Raw genomic sequence first — 17,760 nt, 5'->3', positions numbered from 1 at the left:
GGAGGTGGATGTTGGCTCTGCGCGGTCGTGGTTTTCGCTAAGCGTGCTACTGACGCTTGGTGCACCCACGGCGACGGCATCAGGGACGAAATCGTGAGTGTGCCAAGATTTTTCAAGGGAGGTGGATGTTGGCTCTGCGCGGTCGTGCTTTTCGCTAAGCGTGCTACTGACGCTTGGTGCACCCACGGCGACGGCATCAGGGACGACATCGTGAGTGTGCCAAGATTTTTCAAGGGAGGTGGATGTTCGCTCTGCGCGGTCGTGGTTTTCGCTAAGCGTGCTACTGACGCTTGGTGCACCCACGGCGACGGCATCAGGGACGACATCGTGAGTGTGCCAAGATTTTTCAAGGGAGGTGGATGTTCGCTTTGCGCGGTCGTGGTTTTCGCTAAGCGTGCTACTGACGCTTGGTGCACCCGCGGCGACGGCATCGGGGACGACATCGTGACTGTGCCCAAGATTTTTCAAGGGAGGTGGATGTTCGCTCTGCGCGGTCGTGGTTTTCGCTAAGCGTGCTACTGACGCCTGGTGCACCCACGGCGACGGCATCAGGGACGACATCGTGAGTGTGCCAAGATTTTTCAAGGGAGGTGGATGTTCGCTTTGCGCGGTCGTGGTTTTCGCTAAGCGTGCTACTGACGCTTGGTGCACCCGCGGCGACGGCATCGGGGACGACATCGTGACTGTGCCCAAGATTTTTCAAGGGAGGTGGATGTTCGCTCTGCGCGGTCGTGGTTTTCGCTAAGCGTGCTACTGACGCTTGGTGCACCCGCGGCGACGGCATCGGGGACGACATCGTGACTGTGCCCAAGATTTTTCAAGGGAGGTGGATGTTCGCTCTGCGCGGTCGTGCTTTTCGCTAAGCGTGCTACTGACGCCTGGTGCACCCACGGCGACGGCATCAGGGACGAAATCGTGAGTGTGCCAAGATTTTTCAAGGGAGGTGGATGTTGGCTCTGCGCGGTCGTGCTTTTCGCTAAGCGTGCTACTGACGCTTGGTGCACCCACGGCGACGGCATCAGGGACGAAATCGTGAGTGTGCCAAGATTTTTCAAGGGAGGTGGATGTTGGCTCTGCGCGGTCGTGCTTTTCGCTAAGCGTGCTACTGACGCTTGGTGCACCCACGGCGACGGCATCAGGGACGAAATCGTGAGTGTGCCAAGATTTTTCAAGGGAGGTGGATGTTGGCTCTGCGCGGTCGTGCTTTTCGCTAAGCGTGCTACTGACGCTTGGTGCACCCACGGCGACGGCATCAGGGACGACATCGTGAGTGTGCCAAGATTTTTCAAGGGAGGTGGATGTTCGCTCTGCGCGGTCGTGGTTTTCGCTAAGCGTGCTACTGACGCTTGGTGCACCCACGGCGACGGCATCAGGGACGACATCGTGAGTGTGCCAAGATTTTTCAAGGGAGGTGGATGTTCGCTTTGCGCGGTCGTGGTTTTCGCTAAGCGTGCTACTGACGCTTGGTGCACCCGCGGCGACGGCATCGGGGACGACATCGTGACTGTGCCCAAGATTTTTCAAGGGAGGTGGATGTTGGCTCTGCGCGGTCGTGGTTTTCGCTAAGCGTGCTACTGACGCCTGGTGCACCCACGGCGACGGCATCAGGGACGACATCGTGAGTGTGCCAAGATTTTTCAAGGGAGGTGGATGTTCGCTTTGCGCGGTCGTGGTTTTCGCTAAGCGTGCTACTGACGCTTGGTGCACCCGCGGCGACGGCATCGGGGACGACATCGTGACTGTGCCCAAGATTTTTCAAGGGAGGTGGATGTTCGCTCTGCGCGGTCGTGGTTTTCGCTAAGCGTGCTACTGACGCTTGGTGCACCCGCGGCGACGGCATCGGGGACGACATCGTGACTGTGCCCAAGATTTTTCAAGGGAGGTGGATGTTCGCTCTGCGCGGTCGTGGTTTTCGCTAAGCGTGCTACTGACGCTTGGTGCACCCGCGGCGACGGCATCGGGGACGACATCGTGACTGTGCCCAAGATTTTTCAAGGGAGGTGGATGTTGGCTCTGCGCGGTCGTGGTTTTCGCTAAGCGTGCTACTGACGCCTGGTGCACCCACGGCGACGGCATCAGGGACGACATCGTGAGTGTGCCAAGATTTTTCAAGGGAGGTGGATGTTCGCTCTGCGCGGTCGTGGTTTTCGCTAAGCGTGCTACTGACGCCTGGTGCACCCACGGCGACGGCATCGGGGACGACATCGTGACTGTGCCCAAGATTTTTCAAGGGAGGTGGATGTTCGCTCTGCGCGGTCGTGGTTTTCGCTAAGCGTGCTACTGACGCCTGGTGCACCCGCGGCGACGGCATCGGGGACGACATCGTGACTGTGCCCAAGATTTTTCAAGGGAGGTGGATGTTCGCTCTGCGCGGTCGTGGTTTTCGCTAAGCGTGCTACTGACGCCTGGTGCACCCACGGCGACGGCATCAGGGACGACATCGTGAGTGTGCCAAGATTTTTCAAGGGAGGTGGATGTTCGCTCTGCGCGGTCGTGGTTTTCGCTAAGCGTGCTACTGACGCCTGGTGCACCCGCGGCGACGGCATCAGGGACGACATCGTGAGTGTGCCAAGATTTTTCAAGGGAGGTGGATGTTGGCTCTGCGCGGTCGTGGTTTTCGCTAAGCGTGCTACTGACGCCTGGTGCACCCGCGGCGACGGCATCGGGGACGACATCGTGAGTGTGCCCAAGATTTTTCAAGGGAGGTGGATGTTCGCTCTGCGCGGTCGTGGTTTTCGCTAAGCGTGCTACTGACGCCTGGTGCACCCGCGGCGACGGCATCGGGGACGACATCGTGACTGTGCCCAAGATTTTTCAAGGGAGGTGGATGTTCGCTCTGCGCGGTCGTGGTTTTCGCTAAGCGTGCTACTGACGCCTGGTGCACCCACGGCGACGGCATCAGGGACGACATCGTGAGTGTGCCAAGATTTTTCAAGGGAGGTGGATGTTCGCTCTGCGCGGTCGTGGTTTTCGCTAAGCGTGCTACTGACGCCTGGTGCACCCGCGGCGACGGCATCAGGGACGACATCGTGAGTGTGCCAAGATTTTTCAAGGGAGGTGGATGTTGGCTCTGCGCGGTCGTGGTTTTCGCTAAGCGTGCTACTGACGCTTGGTGCACCCACGGCGACGGCATCAGGGACGACATCGTGAGTGTGCCAAGATGTTTCAAGGGAGGTGGATGTTCGCTCTGCGCGGTCGTGGTTTTCGCTAAGCGTGCTACTGACGCCTGGTGCACCCGCGGCGACGGCATCAGGGACGACATCGTGAGTGTGCCAAGATTTTTCAAGGGAGGTGGATGTTCCCTCTGCGCGGTCGTGGTTTTCGCTAAGCGTGCTACTGACGCTTGGTGCACCCACGGCGACGGCATCAGGGACGACATCGTGAGTGTGCCAAGATTTTTCAAGGGAGGTGGATGTTCGCTCTGCGCGGTCGTGGTTTTCGCTAAGCGTGCTACTGACGCCTGGTGCACCCACGGCGACGGCATCAGGGACGACATCGTGAGTGTGCCAAGATTTTTCAAGGGAGGTGGATGTTCGCTCTGCGCGGTCGTGGTTTTCGCTAAGCGTGCTACTGACGCCTGGTGCACCCGCGGCGACGGCATCAGGGACGACATCGTAAGTGTGCCAAGATTTTTCAAGGGAGGTGGATGTTGGCTCTGCGCGGTCGTGGTTTTCGCTAAGCGTGCTACTGACGCTTGGTGCACCCACGGCGACGGCATCAGGGACGAAATCGTGAGTGTGCCAAGATTTTTCAAGGGAAGTGGATGTTGGCTCTGCGCGGTCGTGCTTTTCGCTAAGCGTGCTACTGACGCTTGGTGCACCCACGGCGACGGCATCAGGGACGACATCGTGAGTGTGCCAAGATTTTTCAAGGGAGGTGGATGTTCGCTCTGCGCGGTCGTGGTTTTCGCTAAGCGTGCTACTGACGCTTGGTGCACCCACGGCGACGGCATCAGGGACGACATCGTGAGTGTGCCAAGATTTTTCAAGGGAGGTGGATGTTCGCTTTGCGCGGTCGTGGTTTTCGCTAAGCGTGCTACTGACGCTTGGTGCACCCGCGGCGACGGCATCGGGGACGACATCGTGACTGTGCCCAAGATTTTTCAAAGAGGTGGATGTTCGCTCTGCGCGGTCGTGGTTTTCGCTAAGCGTGCTACTGACGCTTGGTGCACCCGCGGCGACGGCATCGGGGACGACATCGTGACTGTGCCCAAGATTTTTCAAGGGAGGTGGATGTTGGCTCTGCGCGGTCGTGGTTTTCGCTAAGCGTGCTACTGACGCCTGGTGCACCCACGGCGACGGCATCAGGGACGACATCGTGAGTGTGCCAAGATTTTTCAAGGGAGGTGGATGTTCGCTTTGCGCGGTCGTGGTTTTCGCTAAGCGTGCTACTGACGCTTGGTGCACCCGCGGCGACGGCATCGGGGACGACATCGTGACTGTGCCCAAGATTTTTCAAGGGAGGTGGATGTTCGCTCTGCGCGGTCGTGGTTTTCGCTAAGCGTGCTACTGACGCTTGGTGCACCCGCGGCGACGGCATCGGGGACGACATCGTGACTGTGCCCAAGATTTTTCAAGGGAGGTGGATGTTGGCTCTGCGCGGTCGTGGTTTTCGCTAAGCGTGCTACTGACGCCTGGTGCACCCACGGCGACGGCATCAGGGACGACATCGTGAGTGTGCCAAGATTTTTCAAGGGAGGTGGATGTTCGCTCTGCGCGGTCGTGGTTTTCGCTAAGCGTGCTACTGACGCCTGGTGCACCCGCGGCGACGGCATCAGGGACGACATCGTGAGTGTGCCAAGATTTTTCAAGGGAGGTGGATGTTGGCTCTGCGCGGTCGTGGTTTTCGCTAAGCGTGCTACTGACGCTTGGTGCACCCACGGCGACGGCATCAGGGACGACATCGTGAGTGTGCCAAGATTTTTCAAGGGAGGTGGATGTTCGCTCTGCGCGGTCGTGGTTTTCGCTAAGCGTGCTACTGACGCCTGGTGCACCCGCGGCGACGGCATCAGGGACGACATCGTGAGTGTGCCAAGATTTTTCAAGGGAGGTGGATGTTGGCTCTGCGCGGTCGTGGTTTTCGCTAAGCGTGCTACTGACGCTTGGTGCACCCACGGCGACGGCATCAGGGACGACATCGTGAGTGTGCCAAGATTTTTCAAGGGAGGTGGATGTTCGCTCTGCGCGGTCGTGGTTTTCGCTAAGCGTGCTACTGACGCCTGGTGCACCCGCGGCGACGGCATCAGGGACGACATCGTGAGTGTGCCCAAGATTTTTCAAGGGAGGTGGATGTTCGCTCTGCGCGGTCGTGGTTTTCGCTAAGCGTGCTACTGACGCATGGTGCACCCGCGGCGACGGCATCAGGGACGACATCGTGAGTGTGCCCAAGATTTTTCAAGGGAGGTGGATGTTCGCTCTGCGCGGTCGTGGTTTTCGCTAAGCGTGCTACTGACGCCTGGTGCACCCGCGGCGACGGCATCGGGGGCGACATCGTGACTGTGCCCAAGATTTTTCAAGGGAGGTGGATGTTCGCTCTGCGCGGTCGTGGTTTTCGCTAAGCGTGCTACTGACGCCTGGTGCACCCGCGGCGACGGCATCAGGGACGACATCGTGAGTGTGCCCAAGATTTTTCAAGGGAGGTGGATGTTCGCTCTGCGCGGTCGTGGTTTTCGCTAAGCGTGCTACTGACGCCTGGTGCACCCGCGGCGACGGCATCGGGGACGACATCGTGAGTGTGCCCAAGATTTTTCAAGGGAGGTGGATGTTCGCTCTGCGCGGTCGTGGTTTTCGCTAAGCGTGCTACTGACGCCTGGTGCACCCGCGGCGACGGCATCGGGGACGACATCGTGACTGTGCCCAAGATTTTTCAAGGGAGGTGGATGTTCGCTCTGCGCGGTTGTGGTTTTCGCTAAGCGTGCTACTGACGCCTGGTGCACCCGCGGCGACGGCATCGGGGACGACATCGTGAGTGTGCCCAAGATTTTTCAAGGGAGGTGGATGTTCGCTCTGCGCGGTTGTGGTTTTCGCTAAGCGTGCTACTGACGCCTGGTGCACCCGCGGCGACGGCATCGGGGACGACATCGTGAGTGTGCCCAAGATTTTTCAAGGGAGGTGGATGTTCGCTCTGCGCGGTTGTGGTTTTCGCTAAGCGTGCTACTGACGCCTGGTGCACCCGCGGCGACGGCATCGGGGACGACATCGTGAGTGTGCCCAAGATTTTTCAAGGGAGGTGGATGTTCGCTCTGCGCGGTTGTGGTTTTCGCTAAGCGTGCTACTGACGCCTGGTGCACCCGCGGCGACGGCATCGGGGACGACATCGTGAGTGTGCCCAAGATTTTTCAAGGGAGGTGGATGTTCGCTCTGCGCGGTTGTGGTTTTCGCTAAGCGTGCTACTGACGCCTGGTGCACCCGCGGCGACGGCATCTGGGACGACATCGTGACTGTGCCCAAGATTTTTCAAGGGAGGTGGATGTTCGCTCTGCGCGGTCGTGGTTTTCGCTAAGCGTGCTACTGACGCCTGGTGCACCCGCGGCGACGGCATCGGGGACGACATCGTGACTGTGCCCAAGATTTTTCAAGAGAGGTGGATGTTCGCTCTGCGCGGTTGTGGTTTTCGCTAAGCGTGCTACTGACGCCTGGTGCACCCGCGGCGACGGCATCAGGGACGACATCGTGAGTGTGCCCAAGATTTTTCAAGATGGTGGATGTTCGCTCTGCGCGGTTGTGGTTTTCGCTAAGCGTGCTACTGACGCCTGGTGCACCCGCGGCGACGGCATAAGGGACGACATCGTGAGTGTGCCCGGGAATTCTCTACGGCGGCGGATGTTCGCTCTGCGCGGTCGTGGTTTTCGCTAAGCGTGCTACTGACGCCTGGTGCACCCGCGGCGACGGCATCAGGGACGACATCGTGAGTGTGCCCAAGATTTTTCAAGGGAGGTGGATGTTCGCTCTGCGCGGTCGTGGTTTTCGCTAAGCGTGCTACTGACGCCTGGTGCACCCGCGGCGACGGCATCGGGGACGACATCGTGAGTGTGCCCAAGATTTTTCAAGGGAGGTGGATGTTCGCTCTGCGCGGTCGTGGTTTTCGCTAAGCGTGCTACTGACGCCTGGTGCACCCGCGGCGACGGCATCAGGGACGACATCGTGAGTGTGCCCAAGATTTTTCAAGGGAGGTGGATGTTCGCTCTGCGCGGTCGTGGTTTTCGCTAAGCGTGCTACTGACGCCTGGTGCACCCGCGGCGACGGCATCGGGGACGACATCGTGAGTGTGCCCAAGATTTTTCAAGGGAGGTGGATGTTCGCTCTGCGCGGTCGTGGTTTTCGCTAAGCGTGCTACTGACGCCTGGTGCACCCGCGGCGACGGCATCGGGGACGACATCGTGACTGTGCCCAAGATTTTTCAAGGGAGGTGGACGTTCGCTCTGCGCGGTTGTGGTTTTCGCTAAGCGTGCTACTGACGCCTGGTGCACCCGCGGCGACGGCATCGGGGACGACATCGTGAGTGTGCCCAAGATTTTTCAAGGGAGGTGGATGTTCGCTCTGCGCGGTCGTGGTTTTCGCTAAGCGTGCTACTGACGCCTGGTGCACCCGCGGCGACGGCATCGGGGACGACATCGTGAGTGTGCCCAAGATTTTTCAAGGGAGGTGGATGTTCGCTCTGCGCGGTTGTGGTTTTCGCTAAGCGTGCTACTGACGCCTGGTGCACCCGCGGCGACGGCATCGGGGACGACATCGTGACTGTGCCCAAGATTTTTCAAGGGAGGTGGATGTTCGCTCTGCGCGGTCGTGGTTTTCGCTAAGCGTGCTACTGACGCCTGGTGCACCCGCGGCGACGGCATCGGGGACGACATCGTGACTGTGCCCAAGATTTTTCAAGGGAGGTGGATGTTCGCTCTGCGCGGTTGTGGTTTTCGCTAAGCGTGCTACTGACGCCTGGTGCACCCGCGGCGACGGCATCAGGGACGACATCGTGAGTGTGCCCAAGATTTTTCAAGGGAGGTGGATGTTCGCTCTGCGCGGTCGTGGTTTTCGCTAAGCGTGCTACTGACGCCTGGTGCACCCGCGGCGACGGCATCAGGGACGACATCGTGAGTGTGCCCAAGATTTTTCAAGGGAGGTGGATGTTCCCTCTGCGCGGTCGTGGTTTCCGCTAAGCGTGCTACTGACGCCTGGTGCACCCGCGGCGACGGCATCGGGGACGACATCGTGAGTGTGCCCAAGATTTTTCAAGGGAGGTGGATGTTCGCTCTGCGCGGTCGTGGTTTTCGCTAAGCGTGCTACTGACGCCTGGTGCACCCGCGGCGACGGCATCAGGGACGACATCGTGAGTGTGCCCAAGATTTTTCAAGGGAGGTGGATGTTCGCTCTGCGCGGTCGTGGTTTTCGCTAAGCGTGCTACTGACGCCTGGTGCACCCGCGGCGACGGCATCGGGGACGACATCGTGAGTGTGCCCAAGATTTTTCAAGGGAGGTGGATGTTCGCTCTGCGCGGTCGTGGTTTTCGCTAAGCGTGCTACTGACGCCTGGTGCACCCGCGGCGACGGCATAAGGGACGACATCGTGAGTGTGCCCGGGAATTCTCTACGGCGGCGGATGTTCGCTCTGCGCGGTCGTGGTTTTCGCTAAGCGTGCTACTGACGCCTGGTGCACCCGCGGCGACGGCATCGGAGACGACATCGTGACTGTGCCCAAGATTTTTCAAGGGAGGTGGATGTTCGCTCTGCGCGGTCGTGGTTTTCGCTAAGCGTGCTACTGACGCCTGGTGCACCCGCGGCGACGGCATCGGGGACGACATCGTGACTGTGCCCAAGATTTTTCAAGGGAGGTGGATGTTCGCTCTGCGCGGTTGTGGTTTTCGCTAAGCGTGCTACTGACGCCTGGTGCACCCGCGGCGACGGCATCGGGGACGACATCGTGAGTGTGCCCAAGATTTTTCAAGGGAGTTGGATGTTCGCTCTGCGCGGTCGTGGTTTTCGCTAAGCGTGCTACTGACGCCTGGTGCACCCGCGGCGACGGCATCGGAGACGACATCGTGACTGTGCCCAAGATTTTTCAAGGGAGGTGGATGTTCGCTCTGCGCGGTCGTGGTTTTCGCTAAGCGTGCTACTGACGCCTGGTGCACCCGCGGCGACGGCATCGGGGACGACATCGTGACTGTGCCCAAGATTTTTCAAGGGAGGTGGATGTTCGCTCTGCGCGGTTGTGGTTTTCGCTAAGCGTGCTACTGACGCCTGGAGCACCCGCGGCGACGGCATCGGGGACGACATCGTGAGTGTGCCCAAGATTTTTCAAGGGAGGTGGATGTTCGCTCTGCGCGGTCGTGGTTTTCGCTAAGCATGCTACTGACGCCTAGTGCACCCGCGGCGACGGCATCAGGGACGACATCGTGAGTGTGCCCAAGATTTTTCAAGGGAGGTGGATGTTCGCTCTGCGCGGTCGTGGTTTTCGCTAAGCGTGCTACTGACGCCTGGTGCACCCGCGGCGACGGCATCAGGGACGACATCGTGAGTGTGCCCAAGATTTTTCAAGGGAGGTGGATGTTCGCTCTGCGCGGTCGTGGTTTTCGCTAAGCGTGCTACTGACGCCTGGTGCACCCGCGGCGACGGCATCGGGGACGACATCGTGAGTGTGCCCAAGATTTTTCAAGGGAGGTGGATGTTCGCTCTGCGCGGTCGTGGTTTTCGCTAAGCGTGCTACTGACGCCTGGTGCACCCGCGGCGACGGCATCGGGGACGACATCGTGAGTGTGCCCAATATTTTTCAAGGGAGGTGGATGTTCGCTCTGCGCGGTCGTGGTTTTCGCTAAGCGTGCTACTGACGCCTGGTGCACCCGCGGCGACGGCATCAGGGACGACATCGTGAGTGTGCCCGGGAATTCCCTACGGCGGCGGATGTTCGCTCTGCGCGGTCGTGGTTTTCGCTAAGCGTGCTACTGACGCCTGGTGCTCCCGCGGCGACGGCATCAGGGACGACATCGTGAGTGTGCCCAAGATTTTTCAAGGGAGGTGGATGTTCGCTCTGCGCGGTCGTGGTTTTCGCTAAGCATGCTACTGACGCCTGGTGCACCCGCGGCGACGGCATCGGGGACGACATCGTGAGTGTGCCCAAGATTTTTCAAGGGAGGTGGATGTTCGCTCTGCGCGGTCGTGGTTTTCGCTAAGCGTGCTACTGACGCCTGGTGCACCCGCGGCGACGGCATCAGGAACGACATCGTGAGTGTGCCCAAGATTTTTCAAGGGAGGTGGATGTTCGCTCTGCGCGGTCGTGGTTTTCGCTAAGCGTGCTACTGACGCATGGTGCACCCGCGGCGACGGCATCAGGGACGACATCGTGAGTGTGCCCAAGATTTTTCAAGGGAGGTGGATGTTCGCTCTGCGCGGTCGTGGTTTTCGCTAAGCGTGCTACTGACGCCTGGTGCACCCGCGGCGACGGCATCGGGGACGACATCGTGACTGTGCCCAAGATTTTTCAAGGGAGGTGGATGTTCGCTCTGCGCGGTCGTGGTTTTCGCTAAGCGTGCTACTGACGCCTGGTGCACCCGCGGCGACGGCATCAGGGACGACATCGTGAGTGTGCCCAAGATTTTTCAAGGGAGGTGGATGTTCCCTCTGCGCGGTCGTGGTTTCCGCTAAGCGTGCTACTGACGCCTGGTGCACCCGCGGCGACGGCATCGGGGACGACATCGTGAGTGTGCCCAAGATTTTTCAAGGGAGGTGGATGTTCGCTCTGCGCGGTCGTGGTTTTCGCTAAGCGTGCTACTGACGCCTGGTGCACCCGCGGCGACGGCATCAGGGACGACATCGTGAGTGTGCCCAAGATTTTTCAAGGGAGGTGGATGTTCGCTCTGCGCGGTCGTGGTTTTCGCTAAGCGTGCTACTGACGCCTGGTGCACCCGCGGCGACGGCATCGGGGACGACATCGTGAGTGTGCCCAAGATTTTTCAAGGGAGGTGGATGTTCGCTCTGCGCGGTCGTGGTTTTCGCTAAGCGTGCTACTGACGCCTGGTGCACCCGCGGCGACGGCATAAGGGACGACATCGTGAGTGTGCCCGGGAATTCTCTACGGCGGCGGATGTTCGCTCTGCGCGGTCGTGGTTTTCGCTAAGCGTGCTACTGACGCCTGGTGCACCCGCGGCGACGGCATCGGAGACGACATCGTGACTGTGCCCAAGATTTTTCAAGGGAGGTGGATGTTCGCTCTGCGCGGTCGTGGTTTTCGCTAAGCGTGCTACTGACGCCTGGTGCACCCGCGGCGACGGCATCGGGGACGACATCGTGACTGTGCCCAAGATTTTTCAAGGGAGGTGGATGTTCGCTCTGCGCGGTTGTGGTTTTCGCTAAGCGTGCTACTGACGCCTGGTGCACCCGCGGCGACGGCATCGGGGACGACATCGTGAGTGTGCCCAAGATTTTTCAAGGGAGGTGGATGTTCGCTCTGCGCGGTCGTGGTTTTCGCTAAGCGTGCTACTGACGCCTGGTGCACCCGCGGCGACGGCATCGGAGACGACATCGTGACTGTGCCCAAGATTTTTCAAGGGAGGTGGATGTTCGCTCTGCGCGGTCGTGGTTTTCGCTAAGCGTGCTACTGACGCCTGGTGCACCCGCGGCGACGGCATCGGGGACGACATCGTGACTGTGCCCAAGATTTTTCAAGGGAGGTGGATGTTCGCTCTGCGCGGTTGTGGTTTTCGCTAAGCGTGCTACTGACGCCTGGAGCACCCGCGGCGACGGCATCGGGGACGACATCGTGAGTGTGCCCAAGATTTTTCAAGGGAGGTGGATGTTCGCTCTGCGCGGTCGTGGTTTTCGCTAAGCATGCTACTGACGCCTGGTGCACCCGCGGCGACGGCATCAGGGACGACATCGTGAGTGTGCCCAAGATTTTTCAAGGGAGGTGGATGTTCGCTCTGCGCGGTCGTGGTTTTCGCTAAGCGTGCTACTGACGCCTGGTGCACCCGCGGCGACGGCATCAGGGACGACATCGTGAGTGTGCCCAAGATTTTTCAAGGGAGGTGGATGTTCGCTCTGCGCGGTCGTGGTTTTCGCTAAGCGTGCTACTGACGCCTGGTGCACCCGCGGCGACGGCATCGGGGACGACATCGTGAGTGTGCCCAAGATTTTTCAAGGGAGGTGGATGTTCGCTCTGCGCGGTCGTGGTTTTCGCTAAGCGTGCTACTGACGCCTGGTGCACCCGCGGCGACGGCATCGGGGACGACATCGTGAGTGTGCCCAATATTTTTCAAGGGAGGTGGATGTTCGCTCTGCGCGGTCGTGGTTTTCGCTAAGCGTGCTACTGACGCCTGGTGCACCCGCGGCGACGGCATCAGGGACGACATCGTGAGTGTGCCCGGGAATTCCCTACGGCGGCGGATGTTCGCTCTGCGCGGTCGTGGTTTTCGCTAAGCGTGCTACTGACGCCTGGTGCTCCCGCGGCGACGGCATCAGGGACGACATCGTGAGTGTGCCCAAGATTTTTCAAGGGAGGTGGATGTTCGCTCTGCGCGGTCGTGGTTTTCGCTAAGCATGCTACTGACGCCTGGTGCACCCGCGGCGACGGCATCGGGGACGACATCGTGAGTGTGCCCAAGATTTTTCAAGGGAGGTGGATGTTCGCTCTGCGCGGTCGTGGTTTTCGCTAAGCGTGCTACTGACGCCTGGTGCACCCGCGGCGACGGCATCAGGAACGACATCGTGAGTGTGCCCAAGATTTTTCAAGGGAGGTGGATGTTCGCTCTGCGCGGTCGTGGTTTTCGCTAAGCGTGCTACTGACGCATGGTGCACCCGCGGCGACGGCATCAGGGACGACATCGTGAGTGTGCCCAAGATTTTTCAAGGGAGGTGGATGTTCGCTCTGCGCGGTCGTGGTTTTCGCTAAGCGTGCTACTGACGCCTGGTGCACCCGCGGCGACGGCATCGGGGACGACATCGTGACTGTGCCCAAGATTTTTCAAGGGAGGTGGATGTTCGCTCTGCGCGGTCGTGGTTTTCGCTAAGCGTGCTACTGACGCCTGGTGCACCCGCGGCGACGGCATCAGGGACGACATCGTGAGTGTGCCCAAGATTTTTCAAGGGAGGTGGATGTTCGCTCTGCGCGGTCGTGGTTTTCGCTAAGCGTGCTACTGACGCCTGGTGCACCCGCGGCGACGGCATCGGGGACGACATCGTGAGTGTGCCCAAGATTTTTCAAGGGAGGTGGATGTTCGCTCTGCGCGGTCGTGGTTTTCGCTAAGCGTGCTACTGACGCCTGGTGCACCCGCGGCGACGGCATCGGGGACGACATCGTGACTGTGCCCAAGATTTTTCAAGGGAGGTGGATGTTCGCTCTGCGCGGTTGTGGTTTTCGCTAAGCGTGCTACTGACGCCTGGTGCACCCGCGGCGACGGCATCGGGGACGACATCGTGAGTGTGCCCAAGATTTTTCAAGGGAGGTGGATGTTCGCTCTGCGCGGTTGTGGTTTTCGCTAAGCGTGCTACTGACGCCTGGTGCACCCGCGGCGACGGCATCGGGGACGACATCGTGACTGTGCCCAAGATTTTTCAAGGGAGGTGGATGTTCGCTCTGCGCGGTCGTGGTTTTCGCTAAGCGTGCTACTGACGCCTGGTGCACCCGCGGCGACGGCATCAGGGACGACATCGTGAGTGTGCCAAGATTTTTCAAGGGAGGTGGATGTTCCCTCTGCGCGGTCGTGGTTTTCGCTAAGCGTGCTACTGACGCTTGGTGCACCCACGGCGACGGCATCAGGGACGACATCGTGAGTGTGCCAAGATTTTTCAAGGGAGGTGGATGTTCGCTCTGCGCGGTCGTGGTTTTCGCTAAGCGTGCTACTGACGCCTGGTGCACCCACGGCGACGGCATCAGGGACGACATCGTGAGTGTGCCAAGATTTTTCAAGGGAGGTGGATGTTCGCTTTGCGCGGTCGTGGTTTTCGCTAAGCGTGCTACTGACGCCTGGTGCACCCACGGCGACGGCATCAGGGACGACATCGTGAGTGTGCCAAGATTTTTCAAGGGAGGTGGATGTTCGCTTTGCGCGGTCGTGGTTTTCGCTAAGCGTGCTACTGACGCTTGGTGCACCCGCGGCGACGGCATCGGGGACGACATCGTGACTGTGCCCAAGATTTTTCAAGGGAGGTGGATGTTGGCTCTGTGCGGTCGTGGTTTTCGCTAAGCGTGCTACTGATGCCTGGTGCACCCACGGCGACGGCATCAGGGACGACATCGTGAGTGTGCCAAGATTTTTCAAGGGAGGTGGATGTTCGCTCTGCGCGGTCGTGGTTTTCGCTAAGCGTGCTACTGACGCCTGGTGCACCCGCGGCGACGGCATCAGGGACGACATCGTGAGTGTGCCAAGATTTTTCAAGGGAGGTGGATGTTGGCTCTGCGCGGTCGTGGTTTTCGCTAAGCGTGCTACTGACGCTTGGTGCACCCACGGCGACGGCATCAGGGACGACATCGTGAGTGTGCCAAGATTTTTCAAGGGAGGTGGATGTTCGCTCTGCGCGGTCGTGGTTTTCGCTAAGCGTGCTACTGACGCCTGGTGCACCCGCGGCGACGGCATCAGGGACGACATCGTGAGTGTGCCAAGATTTTTCAAGGGAGGTGGATGTTGGCTCTGCGCGGTCGTGGTTTTCGCTAAGCGTGCTACTGACGCTTGGTGCACCCACGGCGACGGCATCAGAGACGACATCGTGAGTGTGCCAAGATTTTTCAAGGGAGGTGGATGTTCGCTCTGCGCGGTCGTGGTTTTCGCTAAGCGTGCTACTGACGCCTGGTGCACCCGCGGCGACGGCATCGGGGACGACATCGTGACTGTGCCCAAGATTTTTCAAGGGAGGTGGATGTTCGCTCTGCGCGGTCGTGGTTTTCGCTAAGCGTGCTACTGACGCCTGGTGCACCCGCGGCGACGGCATCGGGGACGACATCGTGACTGTGCCCAAGATTTTTCAATGGAGGTGGATGTTCGCTCTGCGCGGTCGTGGTTTTCGCTAAGCGTGCTACTGACGCCTGGTGCACCCGCGGCGACGGCATCAGGGACGACATCGTGAGTGTGCCCAAGATTTTTCAAGGGAGGTGGATGTTCGCTCTGCGCGGTCGTGGTTTTCGCTAAGCGTGCTACTGACGCCTGGTGCACCCGCGGCGACGGCATCGGGGACGACATCGTGACTGTGCCCAAGATTTTTCAAGGGAGGTGGATGTTCGCTCTGCGCGGTCGTGGTTTTCGCTAAGCGTGCTACTGACGCCTGGTGCACCCGCGGCGACGGCATCAGGGACGACATCGTGACTGTGCCCAAGATTTTTCAAGGGAGGTGGATGTTCGCTCTGCGCGGTCGTGGTTTTCGCTAAGCGTGCTACTGACGCCTGGTGCACCCGCGGCGACGGCATCGGGGACGACATCGTGAGTGTGCCCAAGATTTTTCAAGGGAGGTGGATGTTCGCTCTGCGCGGTCGTGGTTTTCGCTAAGCGTGCTACTGACGCCTGGTGCACCCGCGGCGACGGCATCAGGGACGACATCGTGAGTGTGCCCAAGATTTTTCAAGGGAGGTGGATGTTCGCTCTGCGCGGTCGTGGTTTTCGCTAAGCGTGCTACTGACGCCTGGTGCACCCGCGGCGACGGCATCGGGGACGACATCGTGACTGTGCCCAAGATTTTTCAAGGGAGGTGGATGTTCGCTCTGCGCGGTCGTGGTTTTCGCTAAGCGTGCTACTGACGCCTGGTGCACCCGCGGCGACGGCATCAGGGACGACATCGTGAGTGTGCCCAAGATTTTTCAAGGGAGGTGGATGTTCGCTCTGCGCGGTCGTGGTTTTCGCTAAGCGTGCTACTGACGCCTGGTGCACCCGCGGCGACGGCATCGGGGACGACATCGTGAGTGTGCCCAAGATTTTTCAAGGGAGGTGGATGTTCGCTCTGCGCGGTCGTGGTTTTCGCTAAGCGTGCTACTGACGCCTGGTGCACCCGCGGCGACGGCATCGGGGACGACATCGTGAGTGTGCCCAATATTTTTCAAGGGAGGTGGATGTTCGCTCTGCGCGGTCGTGGTTTTCGCTAAGCGTGCTACTGACGCCTGGTGCACCCGCGGCGACGGCATCAGGGACGACATCGTGAGTGTGCCCGGGAATTCCCTACGGCGGCGGATGTTCGCTCTGCGCGGTCGTGGTTTTCGCTAAGCGTGCTACTGACGCCTGGTGCACCCGCGGCGACGGCATCAGGGACGACATCGTGAGTGTGCCCAAGATTTTTCAAGGGAGGTGGATGTTCGCTCTGCGCGGTCGTGGTTTTCGCTAAGCGTGCTACTGACGCCTGGTGCACCCGCGGCGACGGCATCGGGGACGACATCGTGACTGTGCCCAAGATTTTTCAAGGGAGGTGGATGTTCGCTCTGCGCGGTCGTGGTTTTCGCTAAGCGTGCTACTGACGCCTGGTGCACCCGCGGCGACGGCATCGGGGACGACATCGTGACTGTGCCCAAGATTTTTCAAGGGAGGTGGATGTTCGCTCTGCGCGGTCGTGGTTTTCGCTAAGCGTGCTACTGACGCCTGGTGCACCCGCGGCGACGGCATCAGGGACGACATCGTGAGTGTGCCCAAGATTTTTCAAGGGAGGTGGATGTTGGCTCTGCGCGGTCGTGGTTTTCGCTAAGCGTGCTACTGACGCCTGGTGCACCCGCGGCGACGGCATCGGGGACGACATCGTGACTGTGCCCAAGATTTTTCAAGGGAGGTGGATGTTGGCTCTGCGCGGTCCTGGTTTTCGCTAAGCGTGCTACTGACGCCTGGTGCACCCGCGGCGACGGCATCGGGGACGACATCGTGACTGTGCCCAAGATTTTTCAAGGGAGGTGGATGTTGGCTCTGCGCGGTCCTGGTTTTCGCTAAGCGTGCTACTGACGCTTGGTGCACCCGCGGCGACGGCATCAGGGACGACATCGTGAGTGTGCCCAAGATTTTTCAAGGGAGGTGGATGTTCGCTCTGCGCGGTCCTGGTTTTCGCTAAGCGTGCTACTGACGCCTGGTGCACCCGCGGCGACGGCATCAGGGACGACATCGTGAGTGTGCCCAAGATTTTTCAAGGGAGATGGATGTTCGCTCTGCGCGGTCGTGGTTTTCGCTAAGCGTGCTACTGACGCCTGGTGCACCCGCGGCGACGGCATCGGGGACGACATCGTGAGTGTGCCCAAGATTTTTCAAGGGAGGTGGATGTTCGCTCTGCGCGGTCGTGGTTTTCGCTAAGCGTGCTACTGACGCCTGGTGCACCCGCGGCGACGGCATCAGGGACGACATCGTGAGTGTGCCCGGGATTTTTCAAGGGAGGTGGATGTTCGCTCTGCGCGGTCGTGGTTTTCGCTAAGCGTGCTACTGACGCCTGGTGCACCCGCGGCGACGGCATCAGGGACGACATCGTGAGTGTGCCCAAGATTTTTCAAGGGAGGTGGATGTTCGCTCTGCGCGGTCCTGGTTTTCGCTAAGCGTGCTACTGACGCCTGGTGCACCCGCGGCGACGGCATCGGGGACGACATCGTGAGTGTGCCCGGGAATTCTCTACGGCGGCGGATGTTCGCTCTGCGCGGTCGTGGTTTTCGCTAAGCGTGCTACTGACGCCTGGTGCACCCGCGGCGACGGCATCGGGGACGACATCGTGAGTGTGCCCAAGATTTTTCAAGGGAGGTGGATGTTCGCTCTGCGCGGTCGTGGTTTTCGCTAAGCGTGCTACTGACGCCTGGTGCACCCGCGGCGACGGCATCAGGGACGACATCGTGAGTG

Source organism: Ixodes scapularis, unplaced genomic scaffold, assembly GCF_016920785.2.
Source record: "Ixodes scapularis isolate PalLabHiFi unplaced genomic scaffold, ASM1692078v2 PGA_scaffold24__2_contigs__length_7659602, whole genome shotgun sequence".
In the NCBI taxonomy this organism is placed as follows: domain Eukaryota; kingdom Metazoa; phylum Arthropoda; class Arachnida; order Ixodida; family Ixodidae; genus Ixodes; species Ixodes scapularis.
The sequence above is the reverse complement of the archived record's forward strand: the minus strand, read 5'-3'. Positions refer to the sequence as shown.